This window comes from Cupressus sempervirens, chromosome 3 (genome assembly GCF_028749045.1).
Source record: "Cupressus sempervirens isolate cs-2001-9-10 chromosome 3, ASM2874904v1, whole genome shotgun sequence".
NCBI classification, from domain to species: domain Eukaryota; kingdom Viridiplantae; phylum Streptophyta; class Pinopsida; order Cupressales; family Cupressaceae; genus Cupressus; species Cupressus sempervirens.
The window spans coordinates 274,980,472-274,996,195 of NC_143120.1; the positions used below are offsets into that span (position 1 = coordinate 274,980,472).

The 15,724-nt window shown below is 32.8% G+C and overlaps 1 pseudogene; it reads left to right on the top strand.

The window, feature by feature from the left end:
• The first annotated feature begins 8,626 nt into the window (after window positions 1–8,626).
• On the top strand, window positions 8,627–11,798 carry LOC149566006 (cyclin-A1-4-like; annotated as a pseudogene).
• The last annotated feature ends 3,926 nt before the right edge of the window (window positions 11,799–15,724 follow it).

The window sequence follows — 15,724 nt, forward strand, 5'->3', positions numbered from 1 at the left end:
CATCATGGATTGTACAAGAAATTTAATGATAGAAAAGAATGCTGCAATCAAATACTGGAAGGAAGCAATCAATACTGTAGTTCATATCTTGGACAAAATATAGCTAAAGAAAGACTCAAATCAAACTCCTTATGAACTATGGTATGGTTACAAACCTAATGTAAGTTACTTAAATTATTTGGAAGAATGTTATATCTTGAAGGAATCTAGGAAAGGTAAATTTGATGTCAAAGGTGATGAAGGTATATTCCTAGGATATTCTTGTAGAAGTAAGGTATATAAATGTTTGAATTTATCCACTCATAAGATCATAAAAAGTGCACATGTGAGAATTGATGAATTTGCAAAAAAGAGTGAAGAAGAGAGCAACAAAGAACCTAAAGATTATAGAAATTTTATCTACTATGAACCTGATACATTGCCAAATCCAATTGGAAGTCAGCAAAATTCACCTCCCAAGTCCCCAAATCTCTAGAAGCTACCAAGTTGAATCCAATGCAACTTGAGTCATAGTTTGAAGGATTTAAGTCACAATTAAAGGCTACCAAGTTGTTGCTAGAGCAAACCAAGTTTGAAGTACCCAAGTCACAGACAGTGGGACACGAGCTTGATATAGAAGATCATGATGAGACAAGTAGAACATGTTCTAAATCCAAAGTACTTATGTTGGAAAGATATGTTAGAAGGCACCATGCACTTGATTAGATCATTAGAGATAAGTCAGATGGTACAATGACAAGAAATAAATTGAAAGGTACATGTTTTCTTACTGAATTTGAACCTAGATCAATTAAAGATGCTTTGGATAATGAGAGTTGGATTGAGGCAATGAATGAAGAGATAGAATAAATAGAAAGGAATAAGACTTGGACTCTTGTTCCTAAATACAAAGATAAGAATGAAATTGGTACAAAGTGGGTTAGTATGCAAAGGATATTCTCAAGAAGAAGGTATTGATTATGATGAATTTTTTTCTCTTATTGCGAGATTAGAAGGTGTTAGGACTTCAATTTCTTATGCTGCAAAGAGAGGATTTAAAGTTTATCAAATTAATGTGAAATCTACATTCTTGGATGGAATTCTTAAATAGAAAGTTTACATAGAACAACCATAAGGTTTTATAGATCTAAGCAAAAAGGACATGGTTTGTAAACTACAAAAAACATTGTATGGACTCAAGCAAGCTCCTAGAGTTTGGTATGAAAGAATTCATAACTATTTGATAAAGATTGGTTTTCAAAGAACAAATGATAGAAAAAGCCTATACATCAAAGAAAGACTAGAAAAGAAGATTTTGTGGGTAGAAATCTTTGTGGATGACACATTGTTCACTAGAAATGATGATTTATGCAAAGATTTTTCAAAAGAGATGAGTAAATAATTTAAGATGTCCATGTTTGGAGAGATAAAATTCTTTGTTGGATTATAGATTTAGTAGAAGAAAGATGGTATCTACATTACTCAATCCAAGTATATCAAGGAGATGCTAAAGAATTTTGGAATGGAAGACTCAAGACTAGTTGGAACACCTATGTCTACTAGACATAAGATTTCCAAGAATGATGATTCCAAAGAGGTAGATCAAACCACATACAGACCAATGATTGGAAAACTACAATATGTAGTGCATACAAGCCTTGATATTGTATTAGCAGTTGGTATGGTGGCAAGATTCTTAGCAAATCCTAAAGAAAATCTTATGATGGCAATCAAAAGAATCATAGGGTATCTAAAGGGTACTAAAGACTATGGACTATGGTACAAGAAAGGAGGCACTTTAGATTTGAAAGCCTTTACAGATGCTAATTGGGTAGGAAGTGTTGATTATAGGAAGAGCACTAGTGGTAGAGAATTATTTCTTGGTAAAAGACTAGAGTCTTGGAAAAGTAAGAAACATAATTGTATTTCTCAGTCTACAATAGAAGCATAGTATGTTGCAACAATAGTTAATTGTTCCAATGTTGTTTAGTTCAAGCAACTGTTAGTAGTTGTGAAGATAGAAATCAAGGATCTAGTGGTTATCTTCAGTGATAACACCAGTGCAATTAATATATCAAAGAATCTTGTGATGCATAACAAGACCAAGCACATTGCAATAAAATATCATTTTTTGAGAGAACTGGTGCAAGATAAAGAGGTAAGATTGGAATATGTAAATACTAAAGAACAAATTATAGAAATATACACAAAGCCATTACCTAAGGATGTATTTTTTTATCTAAGAGGTAAGTTAGGGGTTATTCCCCTATAAGAAGCTCACTAAATGAAGTTTAATGATGCATCAACTAGTGCATGTTGAAGATAAGTCAAGTTGATCCTATATTGAAAAGGGTAGATTGCATATGAATTAGTACATGAGGTATGTTTCTATTCATCGAGTATTGTCTTTGGCATAAGATGTCAAAAAGGGAGATTTTTCTATCATATCACAAAAAATGTTTGCTTGAAGATGTCAAAGAGGAAGAGTTTTCTGTTATATTCTTTTATATATGAAAGAGATGTCAAAGAGGGAGAATGAACTTGGTCTGATATCAAAGAAGGAAAGTTTTCTATTAGAAGAAGATGTTGAAGACATATTATGTTGATAGAGGGAGAAATTGAAGGTAGAGGGAGTTCACACTGATAGAGGGAGTTCTCATGTACGAGAATCAAAATGAAACTAAGGATATTTTCCTTACTATATATTGCTTTGAAATTTCACTGTATTATGACTTTTTGTGTTGCCATCAATTCCAAAGAGGGAGATTTTTGAAAACAATTGGTTAATTGTGTATTATCTTTGATGTTACACAAAATGTCATATCTTTACCAGATAGTGTATGCCAAGCTCACTCAGGTGATGAAGATAGTTTTTTGTGTCTGATTTTAGTGTTTTCCAAGTTTAGAAGGTAATGACTATCGAGTTTACTCAAGGATCGAAGAGAAGTTCACATAAGTTGAGTGTTAACTGAGCTCACTTGGGTAACAAAGGAAATGTTGGATGGAACTAGTGTTGACTAAGATCACTCAGTTACCAAAGGAACTTTGTGAAGATGCGATGTTAACTAAGTTCACTTGGTTAACACAGGAAAATCAGTTATGAGTTAGTTTCTATCGAGTAGGGTCAACTAATGAAGGATTTTATTGTTTTTCCATATTGAGTTCAATGGATTTGTTTGTTTGTTCTAGCTAACTGAGGAGATGCATATTAATTATTTTATGTTATATTCAAGCAAACTTGACAATGGATATGATATAAGTATAAGGTCAAGTTAAGGATTGAATGTGTGCAAGTGTATGGAAGAATAGAAGATGCTAAGAGGAAGAAAATTAGAAGGATAAGAAGAATATCCTTGAGGAGATGGAAAGATAAATTTGATTAGGAAGGATCAAGTATTCAAGCTAGAATTGAGATATGTAATCAACAATTCAGTTGCATCAGAACCATGTCATCTCATTGTTACTTTCTAACCATTGTAGTAGTGATCTAAATCTCTTAATAGAGTTGGCTTAACAAATATTTTTAAATCCTCTAACAAGGTGGCATTTCTAGATTTAAGTGTCTAAAAACCTCTAACAAAGCCACTCATAATAGGGTAATTAAATCCTCTAATAGGGTCACACCTAACAACGTGTTTTGAAACCTTTAATAGGGTTGGCTCCTAACAAGGCTCACTTCAAAAGAGTGAAAAACATTAACTAGTTACAGTTGGTGGTTTTTCGCAAATTGGGTTTCCACATTAAATCTTGGTGTCACTTGTGTTATGATATTTCTTTCATGTGTATGAAACTAAGTTAATTAAGGTTAATCATAGATAATATGTTAAGTTTTGCATGTTAAGAATTTAAGTCACAACTGCTACTTCAATGGTTACTAAGCTACAACATTATATCAATGTTAATTGAGTGCCTCTGTGTTTACCAAGAAATAATATTTTTAGAAATAATATTTTTACTAAGGTATCTAGGATTTATTTTAGTGGTAACTAATTCACCCGTCCCCTCTTAGTTGCTCCTCTTATATTTCCAACAATGAAATCTTCAACAGGCTTCATATTTTTGGCTTCTAATGAAGAACTCTTCCCTTTTGACTTTGGAGAACTTCTCACACTGCTCTTCTGAAACATCTTATACTTGGCCAATTTTTCCTTTTGGTAACTCCAAACATGATTCTCCTTGGACTCTTATTTTAACACTTCAAACAATCTTCACCTCTGAGCATCTATGAAAAGTGGAACTTGACAAGCAAAAATTTGTGGACTTAGCCATTTTTCCACTTTTAGAAAATCTAAGAATCATAGCTATTGAACTTTGGGGTACCTTGAAAAAAAATTCTTCCCAAACACTCATTATACTTAAATTTTCTTCCTTTGAAAGTTCCTTCAAAGCTTCTTCACTTTAAACACCACGCTACATAAATACTCCACTTAGGAACTTGGACTTAGTCACTAGGGCAACTTCCTACACATTTTAGGGATTCCTTGAGAGCACTTTGCTTGTGGGTGGGGAGAAGAAGAGTAGGTGAAACTATGAACTCTAAATTCCTTCAAAGAACTGAGAGACTTAGGAAAGATCTTCTCGGTGGGCACTAGTACATTTGACCCCATTTTTAGACCAAAATTTTTGACCATCTATTAAAATGGAGTCAAATTGGTTGGAATAGGCAAAGGAAAAATGTCTTTTAAAAAAAAAATGATCGTGTTGGTCAAAATTTTGACCAACACGAAGCTTATACATAAAACAAAAGAAACATTTCTTGCTTCTATGTCTTTCACGTGGGTTCATTTCTATTTGCGTGGGTTCATTTGGGTTATCTATGAATTTTCAAGGGTAGGGCTGGTGTTGAAAGCGGATCCAAACCTTGCTACGACGAAGGGATGTTGGCTCCTTATCTCAATCTAGAAGAAGAAACCCAAAATCCACTGAATTAGTGTGTATATGTTGTCTAATCTTCAATTGATGTTAGGAAAGAGGGGGCAAATTCAAGGAGGTGAAAAAAATTGGTATGCATTCAAAATCTTTTGATCTTCGCTATTTTTTCTATGTACATTCCCATCTCACCCTCGTGACCCCTAATTTTAACAAAATGCAAAAAATAATGGCACTCCTTGTCATATATTTTAAATGTTCTGCAGTTTTGACATTCACATTTGGTAATATTTTTGACATTTTGGTTTTTATTTATTTCCTAGTGATGTTATGACATAAAATCTTCGTTCAATTTTTGCAGTCTAGACGACGATTCTTTAAACTATTTGAGGATCTTTAGCTTAGGGTGATCTTTAGTTTAAACTTCACATATTTGCAGTTAGATCATTTTCCTAGAAAATTAACACTTGTGGCATTTGTGAACTTGAACCTTTACAAGTTTCTTTTCAATATGTTAGATTTGTGAGAATTTGGGCTTTTGTGTTCATTTTGTAATATTTTGGAATTAGATGTTTGAATTTTATCTATCACTCTAAAAGATTGTATAACTTGTCTCGTAGGATCCTAGTTCTCACCAATGTGTATCTTGTTTTAGAAATCATTGTTAAAGATTTAGAGATTGTAATTTATTATCGTAAGCAGTCAAAAACTATAAATGTTCAGAGACTAAATGTCCATCCTTTTGGTTTTGTGATATTGAGAGTGAGCTAGGCCTGGATTTATGAGAACCTCATTTTCCCAAGCAATCCAAGAAAATGACAAATACCAAACAGTCCACACAAAATGATTTGGTTAAAAATTAATACTTGCAAATGTTACCAAATAATTTGCCAAATTTGCCACTGCATTTTTATTGAGTAAACTGCTATAAACAAATTTAAATGTTCAAATGAGGGAGGGAATTGTGTTTTTGCAACTTTTAGTTTTTGTTATTGTTTTCTTGAGCTGCTAGTTTAGATATGGGTTTGGATGTGGGTTTTCATTTTGGGTTCATCTCTACAATTACATGTATAGGTGTTCTATATCTATTTTCCAAAATTGCTGGTTTGAATTTTGGTTTGAAATTCATTCAATTTTTTTTTCCAAAATTGCTGGACTTTGGTTTGAAATTCATTAATTTTTTTTCCCTTTTTTTTGATGGGCTCAATTTTGTTTTAGGTTCGTTAGTACAGAAATATGTATGTGCATGTGTGTTTATACAAAAATGTGTGTGTGCATGAGTGTTGATTCGACTTTCTATAGAGCTCAAATATTATTTTGATGTGTGTGCGCATGAAGTTCATGCATCACCATGGTAATAGTAAAGCAACATTGCATGAGTGTTGATTTGACCTTGTAGAGAGTTCAAATATTATTTTGATGTGTGCATGCAGCAGCAAATAATTTTATCTGTTTGTCCTTTTTAATGGTCTATTTTATGATTGGAGGGTTATATTGGAAAAAATATACCAAAAAAAACTTAGCTGCAGATTTGCTAATTTGCCATAAGAATGGTAAAATTAGTTTCAAGTTTTTTTAATAGAATTTGGGCAGACCTCTGCAAGAATATGAAAAGGACCATATTTTTGCAAGAACCAGACCAGACTTTGGGATTGCCAAGGAAGAATTTGGTAACATAGTTGTTTTCATATGCTTTTTAATCTATTTTATTAAGTGTCAGATCTTCAAGTCAACTTATAAGAGAAATGAAAGGAATTTTGGGAGGGTATGTTTGTAGCTAAAAAATGCATAAAATATAAAATGTAGACAATTTTTGAGGTAAATCGTGAAAATTACTACTAAAACAAATGTATATTTGACAACTTAATTAGTTTATCCATATTTTATAAAATTGTAACATATTATTTTTAAAATTTTGTAATTGCAGAATTTAATTTTAGGAACATTTGTGAAGTTCTAACCAATTGGTGAAAAATAGCCCCTCTAAAATACTTAAAGTTATTAGGTGGACTTTTGAAGATTTATTCATATTTATTGGTATTTGCAGAGCTTTTAATATATATGTAGAGTCTTACACATAGTAACACGGGGATGCGTCTCCCCCTTTTTTACCCCATGTCTTAGAGACTTGGATGCATCGGGGACTTGGGGACTCTGTCTTCCCATCCTCAACAATGCCACCAGATTTTTCCACCTCTATTGAGGATGGGGGACATCTTGCCGTTAACTATTTTCTGATTCAACTATTTATGTTCAATGTTCAATGTACCAATTCAAAGCAATGTTCAAGTATTTACTCTTTTACATCTTTGCATTTTATATTGCAATACATCTTTTCATAACTACTATTTTAAGTACCATATGTATGTATATACACACCCCCTCCAGTCCCTCATTACTATTCCCTATTGTCCCCTCATTGTCCCCAAATTAAAGCCCCTTTGTGCTATCATCGCAGAAACTTGTCCCCCCATTCCCCAGGGCGATGTAACTATGGTCTCACAATTATAGTTGTATTTCAATGATGTTTGCCCCTATATTAATGTGAAGCATAGGTTCTCTAGATAGTTGAGGCTTGGCTCTATCAATAGGTTGAATCATAGTAACGACACTCATCATGAGTCACACGAGTCACCTGAGTCAGCCAATCAAGTTACCCCTACTGGGTCAAAATGACCCATGACCCTGACCTGCCACATCATCAAATATTTAATATTTCTCTAATATTTTTCAATTAATATACCCTGACTCATTGAGTCATTGCCGAGTTATGACCAAGTCCAAGCTAGGTCATGAGTTGAATTTCCCTTGTTGAGTCAGAGTTGAGTTCAAGTCTCGTTACTTTGGGTTGAATAACATCGGAGTTAAAAATTCTAGTCAATACTCATTACATGTCCTAATAGCCATGTTACCAGATTTGTGCATCTGGCTTGTGGACTAGATCTAGGTCCGTATTAGGTTTGGATTCTTGAATCGATATGAACTAGATTTGCATAGTGTTCAAATTTGATCCTATGGATTTGTGATCTGTGAATTCAGTCAAACACATAGGGTCAAATCTGAACCCCGCATGAATCCATCATGAATCCATATGAATTCTGATGTGAATCTACACAGATCCCTAGAGACCCATATGCCAAACATGGAATAAATACACATGATTCCATACATAATGCATGCATATGTTCTTATATATAATACATATACACACGAATCCATATGAATCATAATAAGAAAAAAAATGATGAATCATATTTTGGTACCTAAGTCCGTCCCTGAATCTGAATGTGCAACTTAACCTAATAGTTGTAATGTTACTCCTATACAAATGCACATATTTCTAGTTACTCATAATCCTAGTTGTGGGTTTTTTTTACTGTTGTACTAAATTCTATTCTCTATTTTCACTAGTTTATAGAGTACCCTTAACACCTCAACTAGTTTTAGATTCTTAGATCAAAATTGTATTCTCAAGTTAGTTAGCATTTAACAAGCACATCAATTTTTAGCCTATTAAAATGTTTTTCATATCATTAACCATGTTTCTGACTGGTTTCAGCTCACAATATTGATTCGATAATAATTAAACTCTGTGATTTTAGTTGCATTTCAAGATTTTGTGCCTACAAATTACAGCTTGTGATTTGTTCATAGGAGTAATAGCTCATGTTTCATGACATATTTTCTCACTTGAATCTTCTGTGCAAACATTATTCAGAAATTCAGGGTTAGAAGAGGCAGGCTTTGTACATTTCACTATTTCTTAAGTGACCAAGCCATGACTGGGCCACAATAGCTTAATAATGTCCGCATTACTCGGGCTAGGGTTGCGAAGTCGACATCTAACAATAACATTGTTTCTTGTGAAAACCAACTACCCCCACCTTTTCCTTCGGTGGGCCAAAGGAAGATGAGGAAAAGACCAACATCCGAGGATTCCACCACGCATTCTTTATATGATGCTACTAGTCTAGCTAAATGTCGAGTAGTACTTGGAGATGTGACTAACATGTATAAAGATGGAGAACTAGCTTTGACAAGAGTTAGGACATGTAAGGTAAAACTGAATTTTATTTTGCATACTTATGTTGGTTTTAACTTTTATATTCTGCATGTTATTTCAGGGAGATGATGAGAAATGACAATGTAGTTTAAATTGTATGGCCAAAGTCTGCTTTAATTTAGTATTCTATGCACACTAGGGTCTGGATTTAAATTTTTCATATCTTCAAGAGAAGCTAATACTATTTGTGTCATATCTCCTCTGTTCTCACTTGAAGAAATTCTCACTATTGTATGTTGAATAGTGTATGCTTTCCTTTTGGATATATATAATTTATTTGTATTGTGATATGAGCTTAGGCTACATCCCTGGGTAACAATAGCAAAGGAAAATGCCAAGGAATTATTCAGAATGTCAATACAGATACCAAAGTTGCAGAAATTGAAAAGGATATGATACTTGTTCCTTGCCATTCCAAGGATCATTCTTCCAATGATGATGTTGGGATTGGTGAGAAAAAGAGCGATGGAGAGAATGCATAGGATATATAGGCTAATTCTAAAGATCTAACTACAACTGTAGAAAATATACTAGTGCAATTACACTGCAAACAACTTGTAGCCGAAAAAAATAATGAAAATGCTTCAGCATGTGCTAATGAGGCGTTAGTGTCTTCTCTAAAGCAACAAATTTTCCAAAATCAGCACATATCGAGAGAGCTCAAGAACAATTCAAAACAAGGTAATTTGACTGGGATTTCGTAAACTAATTAAGAGTACCTAAAAATATAATTCATTAAGTTTTGTTTTTTATTTTGATCAATTTTTCCAAATTCTCTTCTTTTTTCTTTTTACTCACAGTTTTGATCTTCTACAAATGTTAGGAGTTCTTACCATTCTAGTCAAATCTCGTGAAGGTGTGGGGTGCTCAAGCCATTTTCACTATATTGATATTGATTTGGACCATGGTAATCCTTAGATGTGTACTACTTATGCCACATAAATTTATGATAACTTACACATTATAGAGGTTTGCTTTGTTCACAGTGATCTTTTATTCTTGGTCCAGAAAATTTATATTGTTCAATTGAGCTGATTTGTTTCTATGCACTTTTCTAATGCTTGTTAGTATAATTCTCACTATTGTTAGATGTATTATGCTTTTAACAACTTCAACTTATTGTTGTAAAATTTTTGTTATAGGCATATAACTATAGATCCTTGGATGGATCTACAATGTTCTACAGAGGAAGTTGTGAATTACTTTCTTTTTATGTGGTGTGCTAGAAATAGATTTAGTTGATAAATATCTTCACTAAAAATTGCATATTTTTGTTGATGTTCTAAGCTTAAATGAAGTAATATAGGTACTTGAAGCAAAAAAGTTATCGGTTTTCATGTGTCAAGCTAGACTGAATTTATGACATTTTCTTGAAGCTTCTTTTGATTAATACTTACAGTCATCAATTACTTTTTCAGCTAAAATGGTGAGCATTACCTTGTTACATTGAAACAATTCAATAGGAGATCAATGTAAATATGAGGGGCATGCTTGTTGATTGGCTTGTTGAGGTTTGTTTCTTATTGCATTTCTTCATGCTATCTATATATTTATTTTGCCCTATTGTAGTTGTGCAATTAATTTTATATAATCAATTCAAAATTAGATTGTTGTAATAGGTTGCCGAGGCGTACAAGCTTGTGCCAGATACACTTTACTTAACTGTGTCTTATATTGATCAATTTCTCTTTGCAAATGTTGTGAATAGAAAAAAGCTTCAGCTTCTTGGGGTTACTTGCATGCTTGTTGCCTTGTGTGTACTTCTTTCCTACTGTAACATTTTATTTTCTTTGGTCATTTTTTAACTACTGCTTTGATGTCACTTTTAGGAAGTATGAAGAAATTTGTGCTCCACATGTGGAAGAATTTTGTTACATTACAGATAATACTTACACACGGGAGGAGGTACAATTTTCCTTTTGTATTGCAAGATGATTTGTCACATCTCTCTTGGACGATATTCTTAAAATGAGAATTATCCTTATCTTAATACTAATAGGTGTTAGAAATGGAGATTGATGTCCTAACTTATTTGCAATATGATCTGACAACGCCAACAACTAAGAGCTTTCTCAGGTAATTTTTTTTGTGGAGCAATCTTGCTGACTTTTTTCATCGAAGTTAACATGAAAAACAAAAACATTGATATATTCAAATGTAAGCCATAGAATAATCATGATAAATTAATGCTGTACTCATTTTTTATTTTTCCCCTCTCAATTTGAATAGGCACTTTTCCCGTGCTACTCAAACATGATATAAGGTAGCTTTACATTCTAGTTTTCTTTTGTTGTATGTGGGAGATAAAATTATTTAATATATAAAAGTATTTTATTCTTACCTTCATAATTTTTTTCATTCAGGTTCCATCTCTAAATTTGGAATTCATGGGCGATTGTCTTGCTAAAATCACCCTTGTTGAGTATGACTTTCTCTGTTATGTTCCGTCAATGATAGCTGCATCAACTGTATTTGTGGAAGGGATGACTCTTGATCCTGGAACTTGCCCTTGGGTAATGTAAATTCCATTGAGTCATTTTTTTGTTTGGTCTTGTCTATACTAAAATTTGAACAGGATTTTATTGTCCTCGATCTTTAGAATCCTATGCTAGGACATTACATAGGCTATAAAGTATCAGAGATGAAGGACTATATTCATGCATTGCATAATTTACAACTAAATAGAAAAGGGTGTGCATTGACTGTAGTCAGGGAGAAGTATCGCCAACACAAGGTATCTAAATATCTTCTAGCATTTAAAATTCTAAATTTATCACCCCCATGGTCAATAATTTCTAGCATCTTTCTTTTGTATTTATAGTTCAAATGTGTGACAAACATGTCTCCCCCAATGACAATTTCTCCTCAGCTCTTGGAAAACCAATAATAATGAAGTTGAAGCTAATATCTTGAGGGTTGAGTGGCTCTTAATTAGGAATGGGATTTAGCTCACTACCAACAGATATATCAAATTTTAATGTTCAAATCTATAGATCATTTAATAATCGACATCCTTTAATTTTTTTCACATTATCTATTTTCAAAGTCTAATCTATGTAAAATCTATAATATGTAGTATTTGCATGACACTCCAAATTATTTTATTCTCCATATATGTTTAGGAAATGACAATGGCTGAAAGAATTTATTTTTCAAGTCCTCAAATGCTTTATATAGTCTAGTTGAAATGATTTAACTTGTCACCAGTTCAGATGTCAATATCTAGTGTTCAGATCCATACCAAAACCACCACCTTTAGTTTTTTTTAGATGGTCTATTTTAAAAATCTAATACTTGTATTTAAATTCAAAAACTGGTTGTAGTGGCTGAAATATTTTCCTTTTTCATGTCATCAAACAAGTTTGTATTCCTACTTGAAATGATATATTTGCTTCCCTTGTAGTATTGATCATGTGGAGTGTTTTTCTAACATCTGCATTGGGCATCAAAGAAGCAGTTCCAACATATCTAGATGACAGTCTCATCTCAGATGATTTTCTTATCGGAGTAAGCTTCGCTCTAGCTAGCTCTGGCTATGATAATTACTGCAAAGAGCGAGCTAGGCTATAGTCTATAGATGTTTTGATTAGGAGTGGTATTGGCTCCATTATGGTAAGATCTTAAAACCCTAACCCTGCTCCATGTTGTTTCATTGATAGTTTTTATTGGTGTTATTGATGTGAACTATCATGATTTTGACTAACTTGATGATGTTGTGTAATTTTCAAAGTTTGTGATCTAATATTATCAACCTATTAGGACGGTAGTTATTTCACTTTAAAAGTCCCGACCTTTTAATTTTTGGGGGCTTGTGTTTAATTTTCATTTATGTGGTATGGTTAAGAATTACTATTCCAATCTTCAGAGAATTGATGAATGACTACAATATTACTAGTTTTAAAAGGCCTCACATGTTAGACATATAGATAGTGCAAATCCGTTTATAACATTAAAATGGAATTGGCTATGAAGTATCACAATGATTCTCGATGAGACATTTATGTACATTTAAAACACTCTTTCTATTAGCTTAGAAAATGATAGAGATGTTAAGGTAAAAACTTTAATGCTCTGCTTTCACCATAGTCATATCTTAGATAGGAATAGTGATCATTATGCATTTTATTAACACTAAACCAACCAATGAAATTGAAAATTCTTAGACAAGTTACTGCTCCTCAAAATTAAAAATATGATTTTTGAAAATTCACTTGCTACTCAAAATTTAAAGTATGATATTAGGAATTTGAATGATTATTTCAATTTGATTCTTTGCAGGGAGCTACTGATTTCTTTTCGTAGAGCAACAGGACAAAAGGCTCTGCGAATCATATTTTATAAGTAATTTATTTCATCTTAATTGGTTTTTGTGGTGAGATTTAGTTCTGCATTTCTCATATCTCCTTAGTGATAACTTTGGTATTTCTTCAGAGATGGTGTAAGTGAAGGGAAGTTTTACCAAGTTCTACTTTATGAACTGGATGCTATTCATAGGGTCAATTCCCTAATACTCACAATAGTACTTGCTATTCAATTGAGATTGGCATAGCTCATTAGTTTGTTTGTATTCTCTTTGGATTTTGTTCAAGATGATAGATGAATACTATATGAACTAAAAGTTCTATGGCGTGAATATGCTTTTGCATCTCTTGAGCCAAATTACCAACCCCCAGTGACATTTGTTGTTCAAAAGTGGCACCATACTAGACTATTTGCAAACAACCATGCAGATAGGCATCCTATAGACAGGAGTGGGAACATCTTGCCAGGTATGAAGGTCCTATAAGGCTATATAGTACTATTCTACTCTATTCAAAGGTGTCAATTTGTAACACTGATGTGGGTTTCCTATATTTTTAGGCACTATAGTTGATTCCAAAATTTTCCATCCCACAGAATTCGACTTTTATCTCTGCAGTCATGTTGGGATACAAGTATAATACTTATTTCTTAGATCAACTTGTCATGCTTTCTTTGCCATGTATTATAAAAAAAACTGATCTGGTTTTTATCATTTACAGGAGACCAGCAGACCAACACATTATCATGTGCTTTGGAATGAGAATAAATTTACAGTTGATGGGTTGCAATCATTAACAAACAATCTTTGTTACACGTATATCCTCTTTCATTAATTCTCTTGATTCTTTTTGTTATGCACAATGCATATCTTCTAGTCTAAATCCCTTTTCATTTAACTCTCTTGATTCATTTTTTTATGCATAGTGCATATCTATTAGTAATATTTACATAGGAGCATTGTAATTCATAATTATCCTACAATGTTAATTGATTTTAGATTATTCATGCATCATGCATATAAGAACATCAACTATAGTGGAAATTTTCACGTATTGAATCTCATATTCTAATTTTATATTTAATTTTAAATTTTTTTGTACAACAATTTAGGATTTAATTGTCTACTACTCTTGTATTGGTGTGTTTACAGATATGCAAGGTGCACACATTCTATATCTATAGGTATGGTTCTGAAGTCTTCAAAATAGTTTTTATGTTCATATGCTGGGATGACTTCATTGGTTTGTTTTTTCTTCTTTTGTACAGTGCCTCTTTGATATTATGCCCATTTGGCTACCTTTCGTGCTCAGTTTTACATGGAGCCTAATACATTAGATAGTGGTTCATTGTCTAGTGGCCTTCCTGGTTTATAATGTCACTACTTTCTCTTGTTTGATAGGTTAAAATATACAATAACTTTCCTCAAATATATCTAACTAAAAAAGAAGCTCAAAAGCACTGAAAAAAATGCCCAAAAAGAAGAGGAGGGTATCCTCAACAAGGTGGAGGTAGGGGTGGATATGGTGGTGGTGGCCGAGGTGGAGGCCCTTCCCAGCAAGGCATAGTGAATAATTACTTCATTTAATTTCCTGAACCTAGATTATTTCCTTTACCATTTTATGCATAAAGATATCCTAAATTCCTAATCCAAAATGATTCAGTTCTTCAAGCATATTTGAGAAAATTGATTTTTACAATTTCAGTGGGAATGTTACGATCTCTAGAATTCTTATATTTCGGTTGTTATCTCAAGATATTATGATATTACCAACATTTTGTGACTTAGCTTTTTTGCACAATGTTCAGGAATCTTTGAGAACTTTTTAAAATTGATGCACATGATTATATGCTTTCTATTTGTGGAAATGATGCTTTACGAGAACTCTCCTCCCCAGGAAAGAGTGGTAGTGTTTCCTATTTTTATTTAATTTTATTTTCCAAGTTTCCTTTTTAGTTTGATTTTGAGCTGGTGACACTTGAGACTCAAATGCCTACAAATGCTTCATGCAGTGTCTAGTCTCAAGCTCTGATCACTAGGCAAGCACCTATCTCTTATTACAATTTGCTTACTACAATGTCACATCCATTTTGTATGTGTTTCTATTGACCTAAAGGATCCTTAACCACAAACAACAGTAGTCTCCTCTCCCCAAGATAATACAACTTTGTTTGGATTTAAATAATAAAATCGTAGAAGCATTATTAGTGAGGATTTGTGTCTGCTCAGAAATTTCTTATTAAGAAAGCCTTCCTAAGAAAGCAATTTAATTTAACAAAATAAAATTATTCAATGCATGTTTAATCCATTTTTTCCATGGGTTCCCAGGCATGGTATTATAGCATATAAACTAGACCATATATTGACCCCTTATTCCTAATAGAATTTAGTCATGACATTATGCCAATCAACATTTTATTTGTACATAGGTTGTAGCATAATTTGATGTTGCATGATGCTCACCTACTATATAATATGATTTGTTTCCTATGATGAATATAGATGATATAAGT